Source organism: the organism of the source record quoted next, unplaced genomic scaffold, assembly GCF_019419815.1.
Source record: "Pyrus x bretschneideri cultivar Hongxiangsu unplaced genomic scaffold, Pyrus_bretschneideri_v1 Contig265, whole genome shotgun sequence".
NCBI lineage: Eukaryota > Viridiplantae > Streptophyta > Magnoliopsida > Rosales > Rosaceae > Pyrus > Pyrus x bretschneideri.
In genome coordinates, this window is record NW_025999574.1 from 1,169,052 (window position 1) to 1,191,526 (window position 22,475).

The 22,475-nt window shown below is 32.5% G+C and overlaps 1 protein-coding gene and 1 pseudogene across 1 annotated transcript in view; both read left to right on the forward strand.

Moving 5' to 3' along the window:
* The window catches only part of LOC103937614 (magnesium transporter MRS2-4-like), a 30,923-nt gene that overhangs the window by 4,300 nt on the left and 4,148 nt on the right, over positions 1–22,475 (forward strand). The gene's annotated exons all lie outside the window — the stretch shown is intronic.
* LOC103937615 lies at positions 18,835–22,011 on the forward strand (annotated as a pseudogene).

Sequence of the window (22,475 nt, forward strand, 5' to 3'; positions counted from 1 at the left end):
CTCTTACTAGTTCTTATGATGCATATACACATAACTTGCTTTAATTCTTATTTTGTTACCCCAGCGAAAACAGAACCCATTGCAGGAAAACTTTTTATGTGTCACGTTTAGTCGAGGCACAGAACATGCTTTAATTATTAAATGGTTATTGATTCCAAAGAAAACACCAGCAATTGTTAGGGATTCCAACAATGTTTTAGTTAGTTTAAGACCCCATTGAATATTAGAGGTGGTTCTTGTTCTATGCCCGATCCCTGGCTGGACTTGGAAAAATCTCAAACTCTCCCTTCGGGATAAACGATGAACTCGTATTTTGTGTTAACAAAATTCGCCTTCATAGTTCCAGTCGGTAGTCCCAGTGATTAATGCCTTCTCCTTCATTTTTCTTCCCTTAGTGAAGAACACTGTCTACCATTGAAGGAGATACACTGAGAAAAAGTGAGACACTTATGTGACCCATTGCCAGGCCGTCCATCATGGTGCTACATTGAAGAACACTATCTACCACTAAATAATCACTTCATTGCAGACGTCCAAATACACTCCAAAGTAAAAAATTGTGTACATTTGACACCTAATAATCTTTTTGAGTACTCATTGTTATTGTTTTAGCAGCAAATTATGTGTTTTTTACTCAAGTTCCAAAAAGTACCAAATACACGCTCGTTTGATCCCATGAATGTCGAAAACAGTCAAAATACACTCCAAAAGAAAAAACTGTGTTCTTTTGACAACTATTAAGCTTTTGATCTTAAGGCCCTAGTAACATATTATGTGTTTATTTGCTTACGTTCCAAAGAGTGTCAAACGCACGCTCGTTTGATCTCATGAATGACATAAACAGTCTAAATACACTCCAAAGTAAAGAACTATGTACTTTTATCACCCAAAAAACTTTGAGTCAATTGAGTACTCATTCTTAAGGTCATAGTAGCATATTATATGTGTTTATTTGCTTAAGTCCCTCAAGGTGTCAAACGCACGCTCGTTTGATCCCATGAATGCTGCAAACAGTCAAAATGTGAAAAATAATTTATTTTTGCCACCACCATAAGCTTTTGATATTTCGAATGCTCATTTTTAAAGATCTTAGTAGCATATTATATGTGTTTATTTGCTACTAAGCACCTTAAACAGAAGAACTACTTCATTAGAAATATTGTTGAAGAAAAAGAAATTAATCTCGTATTGCAGAAGAGGAGCTGACGTCTTCATCAAACGTCCTTTTGCGTAATGTTTTGTGGTGATTTTTGTGGCTTTGTGAAGGCCACGTTAGTATTTTGCTTTTTTGGCTTGGAAGTAGACCAGACAATTTATTACACGACTCATTAACACGACACGTAAACGACACGAAAATAACGGGTTTCGGGTCAACACGATAACTAATCGGGTCATTATCGGATCACACGATAATAACTCGTTAATAACGGGTCCTTAACAGGTTTACACGAGAATGAGACGCGGGTAACCTGTTTCGACACGATAAGAAAAATGCTATTTTGATGATTTTAATTTTTTAAACTACTAAAAAAAACTTACTATAAAATGCAATAGATATAATGAATATGTATATATTGTTTATTAATTATTATTCTATATAAATTTTAAAATTTAAGTTTTATTTATTTATTTATTTTTATAGTATATTATAGGCAAAGATTGAGATTAAAAATCATAAAACACATTAAAAATAAAAATATCAAGTAATTTAAAAATACCAAAAACATAAAAAAATTATAATAATTAATTTCCCGCCTAATATTTCAAGAGTTTCATCCATTTCCCACCTAATGTTTGGGAAATTTTGCAACCTATATCCATCTATTTCCCGCCTAATGTTTAACCCAAAGAAAAAAAATAACCAGCTTTTTTTTTTTTTTTTTATCTCTTATAACATTTTAACTTGAATAAAAATAAAATACGTAATCAAAAACATAAATGTAATTTTATTATTAAATATCATCACATACTAATTGAAACATAGTCTAATTAACACTTAAAATATATAAATAATTAATATATTTATTCCAAGTCATCAAAACGATAAGATTCACTAATGCTTAAAGTTTATTTATACTTTCATTAAGTATAACATCAATGCGTATCCCATCAAAATGATGAAAGTATGAATAAACTCTAAGTGTTAGTGAATTTATCGTTTTGACGAGATACATATCCTACAAAACTAATTTCAACAATCCAACCGTCAAACTTGTTTATACATGCTTCAAGATCGAATACTCCAAAAATTGCAAAATACAAACATTCAGAGATGAAGTAATGAGACAAAACTTTTCAACAGTTATAAACGAAAAATCACAATTTAACGATTATTTTAACTCCGATTTTGATGATTTTTTACATCTACACTCCTTGACCTTATATGAATACAATTAATGAATTCGATCTTCAATTTAAAATATTTACACTACTGGATACCACAATCTTTTGTTATACTTAATGAAAGTATAAATAAACTCTTAAGTGTTAGTTAATGTATCGTTTTGATGGGATACGCATCCTATGAAACTAATTTCAATGATCCAACCGTCAAACTTGTTTATACATGTTTCGAGATCGCATACACCAAAAATTGCAAAAAACAAACATTCAGAGATCAAGTAACGAGACAAAACTTTTCGACGGTTATAAATGAAAAATCATGATTTAACGGTTATTTTAACTTTGATTTTGATGATTTTTTACAACTACACTCCTTGACCTTATATAAATACAATGAATGAATTCAATCTTCAATTTAAAATATTTACACTAGTGGATACCACAAAATCTTATGTTATACTTGATGAAAGTATAAATAAACTCGTAAGTGTTAGTGAATCTATCGTTTTGATGGGATACGCATCTTAGAAACTAATTTCAACGATCCAACCATCAAACTTGTTTATATATGCTTCAAGATCGCATACGCCAAAAATTGCAAAAAACAAACATTCAGAGATCAAGTAATAAGACAAAACTTTTCGACGGTTATAAACGAAAAATTACGATTTAACGGTTATTTTAACTCCGATTTTGATGATTTTTTACAGCTACCCTCCTTGACCCTAAACAAATACAATGAATGAATTCGATCTTCTATTTAAAATATTTACACTAGTGGATACCACAATCTTATGTTATACTTGATGAAAGTATAAATAAACTCTTAAGTGTTAGTGAATCTATCATTTTGATGTGATACGCATCCTACGAAACTAATTTTAACGATCCAACCGTCAAACTTGTTCATATATGCTTCGAGATCGCATACGCCAAAAATTGCAAAAAACAAACATTCAGAGATTAAGTAATGAGACAAAACTTTTCGACGATTATAAACGAAAAATCATGATTTAACGATTATTATAACTCTGATTTTGATGATTTTTTACAGCTACACTCCTTGACCTTAAATGAATACAATGAATGAATTCGATCTTCAATTTAAAATATCTACACTAGTGGATACCACAAAATCTTATGTTATACTTGATGAAAGTATAAATAAACTCTTAAGTGTTAGTGAATCTATCGTTTTGATGGGATACGCATCCTACGAAACTAATTTCAATAATCCAACCGTCAAACTTGTTTATATATGCTTCAAGATCGCATACGCCAAAAATTGCAAAAAACAAACATTCAGAGATCAAGTAATAAGACAAAACTTTTTTACGGTTATAAACGAAAAATTATGATTTAACGGTTATTTTAACTCCGATTTTGATGTTTTTTTACAGCTACACTTCTTGACCCTAAACAAATACAATGAATGAATTCGATCTTCAATTTAAAATATTTACACTAGTGGATACCACAAAATCTTATGTTATACTTGATGAAAGTATAAACAAACTCTTAAGTGTTAGTGAATCTATAGTTTTGATGTGATACGCATCCTACGAAACTAATTTCAACGATCCAACCGTCAAACTTGTTTATATATGCTTCAAGATCGCATACGCCAAAAATTGTAAAAAACAAACATTCAGAGATCAAGTAATGAAACAAAACTTTTCGACGGTTATAAACGAAAAATCATGATTTAACGGTTATTATAACTCCGATTTTGATGATTTTTTACAGCTACACTCATTGACCCTAAATGCATACAATGAATGAATTCGATCTTCAATTTAAAATATTTACACTAGTGGATACCACAAAATCTTATATTATACTTAATAAAAGTATAAATAAACTCTTAAGTGTTAGTGAATCTATCGTTTTGATGGGATTAGCATCCTACGAAACTAATTTCAACAATCCAACCATCAAACTTGTTTATATATGCTTCAAGATCGCATACGCCAAAAATTGAAAAAAAAAAAAAAACATTCAGAGATCAAGTAATAAGACAAAACTTTTCGACGGTTATACATGAAAAATCACGATTTAACGGTTATTTTAACTCCGATTTTGATGTTTTTTTACAGCTACACTTCTTGACCCTAAACAAATACAATGAATGAATTCGATCTTCAATTTAAAATATTTACACTAGTGGATACCACAAAATCCTATATTATACTTGATGAAAGTATAAATAAACTCTCAAGTGTTAGTGAATTTATCGTTTTGATGTGATACGCATCCTACGAAACTAATTTCAACAATCCAACCATCAAACTTGTTTATATATGCTTCGAGATCGCATATGCCAAAAATTGCAAAAAACAAACATTCAGAGATCAAGTAATGAGACAAAACTTTTCGATGGTTATAAACGAAAAATCACGATTTAACGGTTATTGTAACTCCGATTTTGATGATTTTTTACAGCTACACTCCTTGACCCTAAATGAATACAATGAATGAATTCGATCTTCAATTTAAAATATTTACACTAGTGGATACCACAAAATTTTATGTTATACTTGATGAAAGTATAAATAAACTCTTAAGTGTTAGTGAATCTATCGTTTTGATGGGATACGCATCCTACGAAACTAATTTCAACGATTCAACCGTCAAACTTGTTTATATATGCTTCGAGATCGCATACGCCAAAAATTGCAAAAAAACAAACGTTCAGAGATCAAGTAATGAAACAAAACTTTTCGACGGTTATAAACGAAAAATTACAATTTAACGGTTATTTTAACTCCGATTTTGATGATTTTTTACAGTTACACTCATCGACCCTATATGAATATAATGAATGAATTCGATATTCAATTTAAAATATTTACACTAGTGGATACCATAAAATCTTATGTTATACTTGATGAAAATATAAATAAGTGTAGATTTTTAAAACCCTCCAAATCTCATGAACAATGTTATTTATTTGAGTGAAAAATTAATAATAATAAGTGTGAAAAATGTAATCACTCGTAATGAAAAGCTTTACAACTTTCATTAAGGGGTCAACTCCGAAATTTAGTATGTATATACTAATTTAGTATTATGTTTTACATTTTTTTGGGTCAAATTATGTTTTTCTTTTCATTTTTATTGATTTAAAATATAATTTTCTTAACGGGTAACGGGTCGGGTCATATTACCTGATAATATTAACGGGTTGATTTCGGGTCGGGTCATATTACCCGTTTACTTTAGCAGGTATTACACGACACGTCCCGTTAAGCTATCGGTTATGACACGAACACGAGAAACACGACACGAATGCCAGGTCTAATTGGAAGTCAATATGGCTGCACACAAATAGGAGGTATTGTGTAGGAGAGTTTAAGGTATTGAAAAAGAGACTCTCTCTCTCGAAAATCTCTCTCCGTTGAACTCAACGAAAGGCCAAAGAACTACTTTCTGGTCTTCTTGGCTCGAGATTTTTTTTTAAAGGAAATTTAGCACTGAAAATCTCACTCCGTTAAAATCAACAAAATATTGTGTGTATAGTTTAGCTTGATACAGAAAATCCAACGCTGAAAAGGTCTTCGATAGTTCATTACTTCTGACAAATAAATGAGTGAACAATTTGTAACCAAAGCTCGATATCATGAGAATAATAACTCTGGAATGGCTGGCTTCCAATTGATAAAATAATTTTCCTAATAACAAAAAAATTTAGCAAATGTAGGCTTCTTTCAACCAACTTATAACAGTTATAAACTTCTAACTTAAATCAAAATAGGGCATAGCGCAGAATATGAGTCCAATGCATGGTACCCAACTCCTCAAATCCACTTCACTCGCGAACAAAATGAGCATGATCAATGGCCAGCTTATAGAAAGCGCGTTGCATTTCAAACCAATATCGTACATCTACGTACTCTTGCTACTTCTTAGAATGCATAAACACATAACCTGCTTTAATTTTTAGATTGTTCCCTGTCGAAAACATAACCCATTGCAAAAAAAAAAAAATTTATTTGTCACTTTGAGTTGAGGCACATAGCATGCTTTAGTTCTTAAATTGCTAGAGTTTATCCCAAAGAAAACTCCAGCAATTGTTATGGATTCCAACAATGTAGTAGTTTGTTTAAGACCCCAATGAATATTAGAGGCGGTTCTTGTTATATGCCCCATCCCTGGCTGGACTTAGAAAAACCACATTTTTGCACTAAAAAGTCAATCCTGATACTATTTACTTTACCATTTATTTTGTTCTTATCATTAAAACTCAAAGTTTTCAAACCATTTTCACTAATTTTCCTTTATTTTTTAAGTTTCTCATTGCCCGCAGGAGTCCCATTGCAGTTAGCACTTGTAAATTTTTTAATGAGAATAGTACAGGTTGGATTGATACGTCTGCCTTACCAATTTGGTAGGTGCCTGAATTTTTTCATTCGAATAGAAAAAGGGTTCCAAACCTCGATAAGCTTACGTATGTAGGGCGAAGGTGCTGTAATGAACGCAAATGGTTAGTACAATAGTATAGTAGAACATGCTTCTTTTGCGAAATTTCACACACCACAACGTTAGATTACAGTACAACATGCTTCTCACATCTCTCTTAATAAGTTACTTATTCCTCTCATCCACATGTTAAAAAACTATCATTTGATATCTTAGCCCATATTTAGATCAAGACTTTACTTATAAATAAAATAAGGCTCCACTTTGTACACTTGAGGCAGACCGATCCGGCATTTTTAAAAAGGATAGGGAACTTCTCACCGAAGGAGGCGGGAATTCGATTTTAAAGATATATTTAATATTTATTAATATATATATATTTTTTTGCTTTCTGGCAATTCGATTTGGGATATGGAAATGGATTAATGTTTGATTTGGGTTTAAATGTGAACATTTTTTTTTTTTTTTTGTGGGGTGGGGAGAGGGGCTGCAATTTTAAACTGGATTAATCGTTTTAGGGAAATTTTTTAAAGCCAATAAAGAGGAGGGCATTTGTTATGTATTTTTGTGTTCGTGTCGTTTTCGTGACATACATGATATTTAATGGGTTGTATATTAAAATAAACAGGTAATATGACTTGACTTGGTACCGGTTAAAAAAAAATTTAAACCTAATAAATAATAAAATGAAAAATTTATATATACTAAAACCTAAGGGAATTGTTATTAGCCCGTTAAAAATCTTATTCTACGCTCTTTCACAATTGTATTTTTCTTTAATGCGTTAATAACAATTTCCAAACCCAAACTCTCGGTTACTGTTTATTGACAGCACCACCGCGCTCAAACACACACACCCTCTCTCTCTTCTCTTTCTCTCTCTTGCAGTCTCTCCTCCCCCATACTCAATCCTCTGCTTCTTCTCTGATTCATGGTTGCGTGAATTGTAAAAGGGCTTCGAGTACAAATTTGGGGTGGGATCTGGGTTTTCTCTGCGTTGCTTAACTTTTGCATTTTTTTTTTCTGGATTTCAATTAAGAAATGAATAAATTTAGTTGTAATTTAAAGTTTTGATTTTTTTTTTCAATTTTGTTAATGCAGAACAGCTTTGATCTTCTCCAGGACTATTTTGCGCTGCTTCCGAAATATCTCCGTCTCGATGTGAGTGGGTTTTTTTCATTCTGTGTGAATTATCCAGTTTTTTTTTTTTTTTTTTTTGTCAAAATCCAGTTGTTGAATTTGATAAAGAATCTGACTTTGAAATGAGAGAGACAGAAACAGAGAGGGAGAAGTATGGTTGTCCAAAAAGGTGTAGGATTAAGCGATTGGAGACAGACAAAGAGTGAGGGAGGGATGGGTGTAGGGCTGATTTTCTGGTTCTATCCAAAAACCTAATACAAATTGCACATTAGTGTTTTAGGGTTTACTCCATACAGCAGACGATGAGACTCCAGCCCTTCGCCGCTGTCTCTCCCTTTTGTCGTCGTCAGCTCATCCGTAACCATGGTATTTTCTCGGACCAATTTTCTCTTATCCTCTGTTTGATTCCTGTAAATTGAGCTGGTTTCCACAATTTCCAGGGCTAAGTTCTACTAGGAAAATTTCGTTGATTACTATTTATTTTTATCTTTCCAATATATTTGGATGCTGTATACTAACATTTACAACTCAACTGAATCTAAACTACCATTTTAGGTTATTTTTCTTAATATTTCTCTAAAAAAGTTCGTACTGTTTGAATGGATCCTGCAATTTTGATGAAGCTGAAGTATAAATTTTTATTTATAAACAAAAAAAAAAAAACTTATTTCTTAGCCTATTTTTTCTCGAAATGTAAGCCACATTCATGATAGACTAGGCATTGGGCATATATAATAACTAATAACCATAATAAATGATTTACTTAGGTGAATATTTGTTGATAATCCCTGTATGCGGATTGAAAAATATGAGTATCTTTGTTCTGATTATGCATCTTTTGAGGTAGGCAATAGCAAGAAAAAAGTCAATGACTCTGATAACATGTCGCTGGTAAATGAGAAGCAGAGTTAGCAAATTACAGAGATACCGAAGAGTACAAAATGCCACTGGTATGGATTGACTTGAAAATGACTGGTGAGGGTAATATTGCTTTAGTATATATGAAAATGTGTGACTAAATAACATTGATAATTACTTCACTACTCTTGGGAACTAGTTCTATGTGGAATTTTGTTGTATGGACTATGGAGTAAATACATGTTGCATGACGTGACTTATTCGAGTTTATTAGGGGGTCATGGGGATACCCATGGAAAGACAAGCTCAGGTCCTTTCCATGATCTTTTGTAATCTTCCTTTCACAGTTGGAAAGGGGGAGGTTTTGTTTCTGGGATGATATTTGGATTGGGATTCCTATTTCAGTGTCATTTTCTCCCATCTCTATAGGATCTCTTTGCCAATCTTCACAAAATTACACAGGTTGTTCACTGTTCGGCTTCCCTTCTCGATGTTTCCTCTCGCTTCTTTCTTGCAACAATTTGTTTTCTGTTTTAATATCAATTGAGAGTGTTGAAGGGATGTGCAAATAGATGGGAAGAAGTAGAATTCATTTTGATTAAAGAAAGTGAGAATTAACCTTGCTATTTTATGCTTCTTGGTTGTTTTGATGAAGTTGGGAATAAGTTAAATAGATTGACAGTAACTACCAGTATATGGATTGAAGGAGGAGAGAGGAGGAGAGAGGGCATAATAATTCAATTTGGTTTCCATCTGTACATTCTGCATTTCCAATGGCAATTTCAAACCTTTTCTTTTCTGCTTCTAAATTTTTATGCTTTTTGGGTTTTTTTATGGCAGTTTTGAGGAAAAGCATAACAAAGAAGGGTACTACTACAACGATGTGAGTGCCCTCTATCCTTAATATGGTCAAATGGGGGTGCAAATTTCATATTTTTCTTAATATGGTCAAATGGTATGCAAATGAGATTGTGTTAAGCTTTTGGGTTTAACTCTCTCACTCTCTTTGTGTTTGGGTTCCATTTATGGTTTTCTTTCTTTGTTTCTCTATTTCAGTTCTCCTTTGGTTTTAACCCTTTCTTTTTTCTTTTTTTTTGTTCATTCATCTTTATACTATTATCGGCATATCATGAGGTTTAAAGAAAACTGAGATATTGAAAAATTTTAAATACTCAAAGCATGCCCTTCTGTCTAATGCTCTCATAAAAAAGTCTCATGGCCACGAAGGGAGTATATAAGACTGATGAGGGTCAAGTATCCATATAAACTATAAAAGGATTGTGTATCCAAGTATTTGGAATCTTAAGAAAGAACAATAATTTACTATTATGAAAGGTTTTGACAGTTAGTTTTGATCCGTGGTCCTGATTGGTAGTTTTGGACAAGTAACATAATCTCTTTATCCGAACGATTATTGAGATAATATTGTTTAAATCATTATCTCCTTATCTCTAAATCTTTTAGTGCAATACTAATAATTTCACTGCTAATGAGAACTTTACTTGGGGTTTTCTTTTGTGTTGTCGCTCCTGATTTTACTGTTTAATGTATTTCTTGAAGGTGGTGATGTAATCATAAGAAAAAGTCGAGTTCTTTAGTTCATTGCAAGTCGACCCATTGCCAGGTATCTCTCTCTCAAGATATTACCAATTAGGTGTATTTATACTCTTATTGGATGTGAATTTTTAAAATGATGATGTAACTGCTTGATAACCTATGCATCGTTTGGAGTTTAAATATACCACTTAAATTGTGGATAAATGTAAATGTGAAACTTATAAACTATAACCTCATCGATCATTTATTTTAGACATCACTCAAGTTGTGAGGAAATGTAACTAGCCAATTTATGAAAATTATTAGCACTCAATGTATAATTGTGTTTCATAATTTTTGTGAATAATCTATTTATCAGCAGAGTGTGCTTTAAAGAAAAAACAGTTCATAGAGTAAGAGAAACAGCCAGGTGCCACTGTGTAAGATTCTAGGACTGCTGAATTGGAATACTCAGAGAAACAATATGCATAGGGATCACTAGTAATGTTTTTTTGGTGTATGTATCTCATATGTTGGAAGGCACCCTAACATTGAAAACAGCACTTCTTTTTGTACGAACTTTGCTTTCTGCTCCTCACGGATGATCCTCAAGATGCTGTGGTGGCACAACAGGTTAAACTCGCTTTGTTCCTTTAACCAAATATGTGTATGGATTAGTGGTGGACTATGTTTAGTGATTGTGTATTTGAGCTCTGTAGATGACTGCATGTTGTGTTGACTTCAGATTTTTGTTATCAATCACTCTTTCAAGTGCTTATTTGAATCATTTAATCCCAAATTCAAAAAACTGAAATTGCCTGATAATCTCTGTAAGTTCTTATCTTTAAGATTGTACCTTAGATGCTTAAACTCTAAATTGTTTATTTTGTTGAGTTTCTGCGTTTAATTTCTTTTTGTTGCCTACCCTTTTCTTGGTATGTTTTGAGACCCTTCGCATATGCTGATGAAATGGTCCATCTTTGATTATGCCTAATTTCGGTTTTTAAAATGTTCTGGAATTGATATGGGCTTGCTGACATTTTTTTTATTAAAAAAAAAAAAAAAAACATTATACATTTAAATGCAGATATTGTTTGTTGGGTCAAAAATAAGAAAACGGAGAGTAGCACAACACTACTTCGCAAAATTGGCTTTGGGTAAGCTTCCACTCTCTTCTATTTATAATCTCTTTGAGAAGTGATTTTGGTTGGTGGTTTTGGAAGAGATAATATCCAATTCATATATGAACTAAGAAAATAATATGCATGTATATTGAAGTGGAATTTTTCATGGTATTATTAACATGCATGTTATAATTTAGTTGTTGATTTTGGCTTGGCATGAAGAATGGCGTGAAAAAAACTGAAAAACTAGAGCTACTCTACCGTTTATGCAGCAAGGGAAGGGAAGGAAAGGAAAAACAGTTAATTTGGTGCTCCCTTTTCTCAATCGCTCTCCACGTTTTCTGCATGCTCAATCGTTCGTATCTTTCAAACTTAGTAGTTTTTTCTTTTCTGTGTATATATTATGTCTTGCATTCTTTCGTTGGTTTTGAAACTATAGCTGAGTATACCATAGCTCTACAACTTTCCATTAAGTGGTTCCAATAATATAGTTTCATGTATAATATTCTTTCACTCTTTTACTAATTTTTGTTACACTATCAATCACTCACAGGTCATGCTATTCATAATGGTTTAAAGAATTTCAAGAGCTTCATTCACCCAATTTCTGCTCATGTAAAAATTCTTTCAAAAAGCTCAAATATCTTTCAGTGTAAATAACATTAACCTTCTTTAACAATCTCTTATAGCTTCGAAACATATTTTTATCATACGGTTTCTAATCCCGCAGTAACGCGCGAGCTATATTTCTAGTGTAATACTAAAAATGTAAGTGAGATAAAAGAATCCAACAGTAAGGATTTTACTCACTTATGTGGTCGTTGTTGGAGTAATTTTTTTAATTAATGTAGAAGCATGAAAATATAGAAGGAAAAAAAAAAGAAAATTAAAGAAAAAAGTTTAAAAATTTTGAGTTTTAACGATAAAAACAAAATAAAGGGTAAATTGAATAGTTTTAGGTTTCATTTTTTAGTATAAAAACGTGATTTTTCGTTAAAGTGATCAATATCGTGGGTTTTTCGTTAAAACTTCAAAAAAAAAATTTACAAATGCTCATTGATTGTCACCATAATCCCATAAACTATAAATCTAAATTTACAAATGCTCATTCTTCTTGTTGTATTTCGTTTTTTTATTCTTCAGATTTTCTTTTTGAAATTGCAATTCATCGGTAAATTTGCTTTGATTCTCTGTCAACCAATAATGTAAACCATTAACAGAATTAAGGCTGAACGCTTTTTTTTTTTTCACAACACATCAACCCGAAACTAGCCATAAGTCTCATGAATATTTTTTATTTTTTCCTAGAACTCTTGTGACTTTTCTTTTGGGATGAAGTTGGAATTATATTGGGGATGGGACATCATTTTTGTCGTATATCTCTTGACTGACTTATAAATGTTTCCACAAGGACTTTGTCTACCGTCATTATGGGGCTAGATGTAGAAGAATCAAGCTCTTTTCATAAATTTCACAGGTTGAGCAAAATCTCCTCCAATTATACTTTTCACCGGTTAAAAAAAAAAAGAAAAAAAAAGAAATAAGGCCTATAGAATATTATTCATCGTGAGATATATAATTGTATATGCAAGTGGTGGATTGTCTTGATGGATATAGTCTTCTTCCTTGACCAATGAGAGTAAACTCTGTTTACTCTGATACATAATTTGTCTTCTAAATGACTTATACTCATTCATTGCACAATGTTTATTTCAGAAAACCTTCTCAAAGTTGTATTTCTCAGGTTACTAAGTCTGGATGCGCTTGCAATTTGCAAACATGGTGAAACACAAGAACTTGTCATGTTTCTTTTTCTCTCATTTCTTGTGGTTTGGGTTTCTTTGCCCTTTGAATTGCAAAACAATTATTACCATCTACATGCCTGATTACAACCATGTGACTTTTGTCCTATTTCTGTTGACCGATAAATTTTCCATAACGACTTTGTCTATCGTCTTTGTGGGGGATGGATGTAGAAAAAGGAAGCTCTTTTCATAAAATTCCAAGGTTGAGAAAAGACTTCTCCTCCAATTATATGTTTCTTTGGGAAAAAAAAAATCTTAAGACAAAAACAGAAATAAGATCAGCTTTAGAATATTATGCAAGACTAATGTTGAGCTGTCAATTGTTATGAATCAAATTACTTGAAAAGCATATAACGTGATTTTTAAGTTATGAATCGAATTACTTGAATGGCATAAACTGATTGGCTCTTAGTTCAATTCAGTTTGCAATTCTCACATGGATATGTTTACATAAACGCATCGAACACTATGAAAATGAAAGAATAGAAGGGAAATAATGTTAAATACTTAGAAAATATCCACCTACAAAGTAATAACTTGAAAGAGATGCAAAATACAAGAGATACACAGACATGTTTGGACCCATTTGGGTAAACTTTCTTGCTAGTCGAGCAAGTTCGTACAGGTTGATGAAGTGATTTGAAAAAAAAATTTCTTAAAAGAAATCGATACTGCATGCAATGTAGTAACGCCTTAAACATGAATACAAGTACAAAGATTACAAAAGGAATTGGAAAGAAAGTAAGCTGCAGAGCTTTAAAATCTTTTTGAGTTGTGAGTTGAGTGTCATTTTCTTCTAGTTTTAAGCTTTTTACTCTCAAAATAATTCTTTATGCTCCCAGTTGTTGATGTGATTAATGACAGAAAATAAGAACTTACATTGCAACTTGAGCTTTCATCTCCTCAAAACTACAAAAATGCCATTGAAAAGTAGCTTTTCCTCAGTAAAATCCGATTGGGTTAAATGTATAGCTTGAAGGGTGTTTGCTGCCCACAACGTAACGTGTGTAGTACTTTCAAATCCTTGGCCTCAGTTACTGTTCTCTTCTGTTGAAATTAAATAGGCATTGGTACTTGAGTGAAATAAAATCATTGGGCCAAACTTATTTTAGTTCCAAACATCTTGTTTATTTTTTTTTCACCTCCTAATTAATTAGGGCAGAACATTGTCTACCACTAAAAGAGATGAATGATGAAAAAAGTGATGAATTTTATTTTATTTTCAAGGAAAAATAGTTATTAATTTTCATCTATAAAAAAAGAAAAATTTTCAAATCGACCAATATAAAATTTAATTGATAAACAAATAAATCCTTGGATCTGAGGACTGCTCATTCCTCAAAAAGGACATGTATTTCATAAAACCAACAAAGTAGAATTTTTGCAACGACATGATTTTGACCGACAAAATTTTTTCCATAACGACTTTGTAGGTCTGGATGTAGAAAAATGACCTAACGTTTTATAACCAATAAAGTGGATTAATAGTTTAAGGGGAAATTTTAAAACCAATAAAGTGTAGGGCATTTGTATTGTATTTTTTGTGTTCGTGTCCTTTTTGTGACATACTGAATATCTAAAGTGTCATGCGTTAAAATGAACAGTAATATGATCTGACCTGTTAATATTAACGAATAATATGACACGACCCGATTCCCGTGAAAAAAAATATTTTTTAAATCAATAAATAATAAAATGAAAAATGTAATACTAAAAACGTAAGTTAGATCAAAGAATCTAACAGTAAAAATTTAATCTCACTTATATGGCTATACTTGTAGTAAGTTTTTTAATAGTTTTTTAAGGGGTTTTCTAACTTTAATCCTTGAAGAATATTAAAATTTAAAATAAATCTGGTTTTATATTACATATTGATTATAGTCCCTTGATATGACCTTAATTCAAAATAATTAATGTGTATTTTATTCAATTTCTCCCATTAAATTTATTAATAAACACATTTTAATTTATTTTTTGACCAAAGTTCTTTTTTTTAATTTATTAATTTTATTTAACATTCTTCAAATTTGAAAAGACTCAATTAATGTACCTAAATGCTAGTACTGAAATGTATGCACCAAAATTATTATATTAAATTAATGTACTTAAATGTGTGTACCGAAATAAATGCATCGAAATGTATGTACCAAAATATATGTACTGAAATGTATTATATTGAACCAGTGTACCTAAATGTTTGTATCAAAATGTATGTACCGAAATATGTGTACCTAAATATATGCACCGAAATGTATTATAATTAATTTAATGTGCCTAAATGAAGAAGACAAAGTATATCGAAATGTATTGTATAACAAAAATTAGTTTACAACAAAATATATTACGATGAATGAAATGAAATGAAATTATTATGAAATAAAATTAATACCTTTGAGTTGTATGTCTCATGTTACTAAGCGTCTCTCGCATTACGAGCCGCTATGTAAAGAAAATCTGGGTGCGCCTTGCAATTTGCAAACAAGGTGAAACACGAGAACGTGTCATGTTCCTTTTTCTCTCATTTCTTGTGGTTTGGGTTTTCTTTGCCCATTCATGTTGCTCAACTATTACTGTCTGCATGCCTTACAACAACTTTTCTGCTGACCGACTTATAAATTTTCCACAACCACTTTGTCTGCCATCTTTGTGGGGGATGGATGTAGAAAAAGGAAGCTCTTTTCACAAAATTCCAAGGTTGAGCAAAGACTTCTCCTCCAACCATATGTTTCTTTGGAAAAAAAAAAAAACCATCTTAAGACAAAGAAGGAATTAAGATCAGCTCTAGAATATTATGCAAGATTAATGTTGAGCTATCAGTTGTTATGAATCAAATTACTTGAAAAGCACATAATGTGATTTTTAAGTTATGAATCAAATTACTTGAAAGACACAAATTGATTGGCTCTTAGTTGAATTCAGTTTGCAATTCTCACATGGATATGTTTACATAAATGCATCGAAGACTATGAAAATGAAAGAATAGAAGGGAAATAATGTTAGATGCTTAGAAAATATCCAACTACAAAGTAATAACTTGAAAGAGATGCAAAATACAAGAGATACACAGACATGTTTGGACCCATTTGGGCAAACTTTCTTGCTAGTCGACAAGTTCGTACAGGTTGATGAAGTGATTTGAAAAGAATTTTTCTTAAAAGAAATCGATACTGCATGCAATGTAGCAACGCCTTAAACATGAATACAAGTACAAAGATTACAAAAGGAATTGGAAAGAAAGTAGGTTGCAGAGCTTTAAAATCTTTTTAAGTTGTAAATTGAGTGTCGTTTTCTTCTTTGTTTATGCTATTTTATATAGAACATACATTTCTCCTAGTTTAAGCTTTTTACTCTCAAAATAATTCTTTATGCTCCCAGTTGTTGATGTGATTAATGACATAAGATAAGAACTTACATTGCAACTTGAGCTTTCATCTCCTCAAAAACTACAAGAATGCCATCGAAACGTAGCTTTTCCTCAGTAAAATCCGATTGGGTTAAATGTATAGCTTGAAGGGTGTTTGTCGCCTACAACGCAATGCGTGTAGTACTTTCAAATCCTGGGCCTCGATTACTGTTCTCTTCTGTTAAAATTAAATAGCCATTGGTACTTGAGTGAAATAAAATCATTGGGCCAAACTTATTTTAGTTCCAAACATCTTGTTTATTTTTTTTTCTCCTCCTAATTAATTAGGGCAGAACATTGTCTACCACTAAAAGAGATGAATGATGAAAAAAAGTAAGGAATTTTATTTTATTTTATTTTCCAGAAAAAATAGTTATTAATTTTCATCTGAAAAAGAAAAAGGAAAATTTTCAGATCGACCAAGATAAAATTTAATTGATTAACAAATAAATCCTTCGATCTGAGGACTGGTCATTCCTCAAAAATCATAATTCTAAGAAAGTTACATCAAATTTTGCAACCACATGTTTTTGACCGACATATAAATTTTTAAGAAAACTAGATTTTAGTCCTTAAAAATGATTACTTTTAGATAAATAATGTAAGAATGATTAAAAACTAATTTTAGTTCTTTGACTCGTGTCCAAATCATCATTTTTATTACACGTCATATTTAATTTCTTTTATGTAATTTGACTATGTTTTATCCTATATTACCCCGAAGTATTGCTTTTGAATGGTTTCACAATTGAATGATTTTTTTTTTTTTTAAAATTTGAAATGAGCATTTAAAGATGCAACATCAAATGAATTAGAGATTAGGCTTCTTCTTTTTTTTTTAGTATATCGAGAGAGAATTCGGTTAAGCCACACAATGGATAGCCTAATTTTGTATCGAATTCATCATTCACGATATTCGAACTTAAGACCTCTCACTTCCAAGTGAAGAGAAATACCACCATACCGTAGTACTGAGTGACAGATTAAGCTTCTCCTTAGAAAAAGAGATTAGGCTTCTGCAATTGAAAAAGAGATGAGGCAACCATCCATATATTGGCTGATTTCTTCACATACATTTGCTAATTACGATTTTCCCCTTTTTTCTCATCATTTGCACTAGGTCTCTCTCTATTTTCTTTCCGTTGGTTTTGAATGGCATATGGCTTGTGTTACTAGGTGGATTCCAACGATTTGCAACGAAGAGAATGGGTTCAACTTCAGTAACTTTTTTTGTGGCATTGCGCTTGTGATATTTCTTATTATATTAGGTTTTTTTTTTTTTTGTTATTTAGTATGGTTGATTTTATTATTAGGTTTTGATCATTTTATTAGTGTATGAATTGTTGAGTTTGGAGTTGGGTTTGATCTATTGCATTTGTATTCGATTAGGTACGATAAGTTATATACATTCGATTAGGTACGTACGATAATTTAGATAAATTTGATTAGGTACTATAACGTAGATACATTCGATTAAATACTATGATTTAGATGCGTTCAACTAGATACTATGATTAGGTTTTTTTCAACTAGGTACTAATATTTAGATACACACACTTTGTTGGTGTGTTATACGTTTGATGCCTTAACTTTTTTCATCTTGTAATTTAGGCATGATGATATGAAAAATCTTTCCCGGCACTATATATAAATGATGGAAGAAATCAATTAATCAAAGTCAAAATTAGTTTCTAATAATGTGGAACATACCAAGAAGGTCGAATAATTAATTATAGGGGCACAATGGGAACAAAAAGAGCCATTAAGGAGTTTAAAAACAACAAAATATGAGTTATAGTAATCATGATGACATTGAGGACCAAGATCAAATAACTAATACTACACCAGGTTTTAATGAAAAATTAATCTAATACAAGGATTAAAATTCATTTACCCCTAAATTTTTCCATGACGACTTTGTAGGTCTGGATGTAGAAAAATGACTTGACTCACTTCTAAATGTCTACAATGACGCATCTAATTATAATTTTCTCAATTAAATATCCAATAGTAGCAGAGTAAAATAAGGGCATTCGGCCTCGTCAATCTATACTTCAATTCTCTTCCGGAAAATGATTTTTAAAACTAATTTAAGTAGATCAATTATTGCTATATATGGTCCTGACGTTTCTTTGGGGATGAACCATATCCATCACTGCCTGGAATTTGTTTTGGGGATGGACCATTCTTTCTGTCTTAAATCTCTTGACCCGCTTCCGTCTTTGCCGGGAGGGATGTAGAAAAATGATTTGTAGTAAATAGAAAGAGTAGGGCCGAGGTTGGACCTTTACTCTTTACTAACGTGTGTATATATAGCACTACTCTAAATTACTCATTCCTCACATCCATCACCTACTCCATATCTATACGATGACAGTCATGAGACTTGTTTACCTACTCACCTTTCTTCTATCCATTGCGTCTTTTACACTTACCTTATGCAATGGAAACCTGATCCATTTGCCTTGCAAAGAAAATGAGAGACAAACACTTCTTATGTTCAAGAAAGATCTCGATGATTCTTCAAATATGCTTTCCTCTTGGGATGGTGAAGGCGATTGTTGCAACTGGACCGGTGTTGCCTGCAGTAATTTAACCGGTCATGTCCGTGAGCTCCACCTTGCTGGTTATCATGATGAAGTGAATGGTGAGTACCGTGGGCTGGGTGGCAAGGTAAATCCTTCTCTACTGAATTTAAAGCATCTCAGCCACTTGGACTTAAGCTTCAACAATTTTGAAGGACTGCAGATTCCCAGCTTTTTGGGTTCTCTTAAACGTTTAAGATATCTTGATCTCTCGGAAGCAGGGTTCAACGGAACCATTCCTCATCAGTTGGGAAATCTTTCAAGTCTACGTTATCTCGATCTTTCTTACAACTTTGATTTGATGGTCGAGAATTTTGAATGGCTCTCTGGTCTTTCTCTGTTGAAACATCTTGACATGACTGGATTAAATCTTACCAACGCATCTCGTTGGTTACAAGTAAACACACTCCCTTCTCTGCTGGCAGAGTTGCATTTTCCTCAATGCGAACTTCATCACATGCCAAGTGGTATTGCGAACTTGACAAATCTTAAAGTTCTTGATCTTGCTGCCAATGATGTCAACTCTACCATACCTACATGGTTGTACAGTTTGGGCAATCTTGAGTCCCTCAATCTTTCTTCCAATGCTTTCCATGGTGAAATTTCGAGTTCCCTTGGAAACTTGACAGCCCTTGTTGATCTTCAATTAAGTGGGAATGAGCTTGAAGGGGAAATCTCAAACTCCTTGGGAAATCTTTGTAGGTTGACTTCTGTTGATCTAAGGATGAATAATTTTAGGGGGAGGGTATCAGAAATCTTAGAAAGTTTGTCTCGGTGTAGTTTTGATCAAATAGATTATTTAGATTTTTCGAGTAATAATTTTTCAGGTCATTTATTTGGTATGCTAGGAATTTTTAAAAATTTAAGTTCTCTTTATCTTTCGTATAATTCTATATCAGGTCTCATTCCGATGTCCTTAGGAAATCTATCACTCTTGCAATACTTGAGCATTGATCATAATTCATTCGAGGGTGTTGTCTCTGAAGCTCATTTTACTAATCTTACAAGATTGAAAATGTTTACTGCAGATGATAACTCCTTGACTCTTAAAACCAACTATGACTGGGTTCCTCCTTTTCAACTTTCTATCTTGAGTTTAGGTTCTTGGCATCTGGACCCATCAGAGTTGCCTACATGGCTTCAAAGTCAAAATCAGTTGTCTGCTATTAACATGTCCAATACAGGAATTTCAGGTACCATTCCGACTTGGTTTTGGAACATCTTTTTACATGATGTAGAAAAGTATGTGGATCTCTCGAGTAATCAATTGTCCGGGGAGGTTCCAAACATAGTTTCTGCCAACCGGCCAAAACCAAAACAGGATTCCGATTCTTTCTATATGGGTTCAAATTTTGTAATTGACTTAAGATCGAACCATTTCAACGGTTCATTGCCTCTTGTGTCTTCGGCAGTGTCTGTTCTAGATCTTTCCAATTCATTATTTTCGGGCACTCTCTCTCACTTCTTTTGTGATAGGAGTGATGTACCTAAAACCCTTCAAGTTCTTCATCTTGAAAACAATCTCCTCGATGGAGAAATTCCTGATTGTCTGTCATACTGGCCAAACTTGACAACTGTGAATTTAGAAGACAACAATTTGACAGGGAAAATTCCAAGCTCTATTGGAGAGTTACTTTTCCTTCGATCATTGTACTTGCGCAATAATAGCCTATCTGGAGAATTACCCGTGTCCCTACAAAATTGTGAGCACTTGTTTCTTCTTGACCTTGATGGAAACAAGTTTGCTGGAGGCATTCCAATATGTTTTGGCCCAAGCTTGGAAGTTCTTAGTCTTCGTTCAAATCAGTTCCATGGTTTCATTCCAGATGAACTCTGTAGTCTCACAAATCTCCAAATCTTGGACCTTGCTTATAACAATCTCTCGGGAACGATACCAAGATGCTTCCAAAATTTTTCATCCATGGCCACTACCTTTCCAAGCGAAGAAGATACCAGTATTGCAGATTCCGATTCTAGTTCTTCTATGATTGGTAACGCCTACTTAGAGAAAGCGGATTTTGTGACCAAAGGCAGAGAAGTGAAATATGACACAGTGCTTCGTTTGGTAACTAGCTTGGACCTTTCAAGCAACATGATATCTGGAGAAATCCCTGAAGAGCTGACCAGCCTCATTATCTTGCAAACATTGAATTTATCCAATAATCTTCTAATAGGAAGAATCCCTTCCAAAATCGGTGATATGAAAATGTTCGAGTCACTTGATTTGTCTGTGAACCAACTTTCTGGCGAAATTTCTCCAAGCATATCGAACTTGACATTTCTCAGTTATCTGAATTTGTCTTATAACAAGCTGATAGGGCGGATTCCGATAAGCACTTAGCTTCAGAGCTTTGATCAGTCTAGTTATGTTGGCAACAAACTATGCGGACCTCCATTGAAAGAGCGTTGCAGTGTAAATGAGGCCATGCCACCGGTAGGTGATGACAAGCACGTAGAAGGTTATTTACTTGAAGACGGTGGGTTCTATTTGAGCTTGGGGCTTGGATTTGCATTCGGGTTTTGGATTGTTCTTGGTTCATTGTTGTCTAATGTGCCATGGAGCAATGCATTTTCTCGGTTCCAAAATCGCATTGTGAAGAAGCTCTATGCTGCAATTGTTGAATGTTATTAACTATTTTTTAGCCGTTAGAGGCCTTTGTGTGGTTTGTTTCTACTTTTCTGCTATACAGTCTTTGTGCCAATTTATTTTGTCTTTTCTTTGGTTTTTTTTTCTTTTCCTGAATAAAATTGTAAGATTTGCTTTATAAATATGAAATTTCAGATACGGTCATGAGAAACTATATTTATAGAGTTGAAGTTCGATGTGAAGTGCGTAGCATAACTAATCTCAATTTAAAAAATAAAAATAGAAATTCCTTCCCTTAAAGGGATTGTGTGTATATATTCTTAAGTTAGATGAGTTTAACTATGATTACAACTTACATTACACGCTACACTCGCTATCGAAAACATGGCCCGATACTCCAAATTTCCTGATACAATTGTTTATTTATTTTTAAATTTTCAATCATTTGTATTATAACACTTAGGGGGTGTATTCAATTGAGAGATTTTAATGGATTTTTATGGAGTTTAATTGATTTGTAGAGATTCTAAATAAAATTTTGATTCAATTCCGTAATGGGGAGAGTTGATTTGTGGATGCTTAAAATAAACTACGAAATCTCTCTAATTCCTTCTAATTTCTCAACTTTCTCAAATTCTTTAAAATCAATTTCTAATTAAATACACATGGAATATT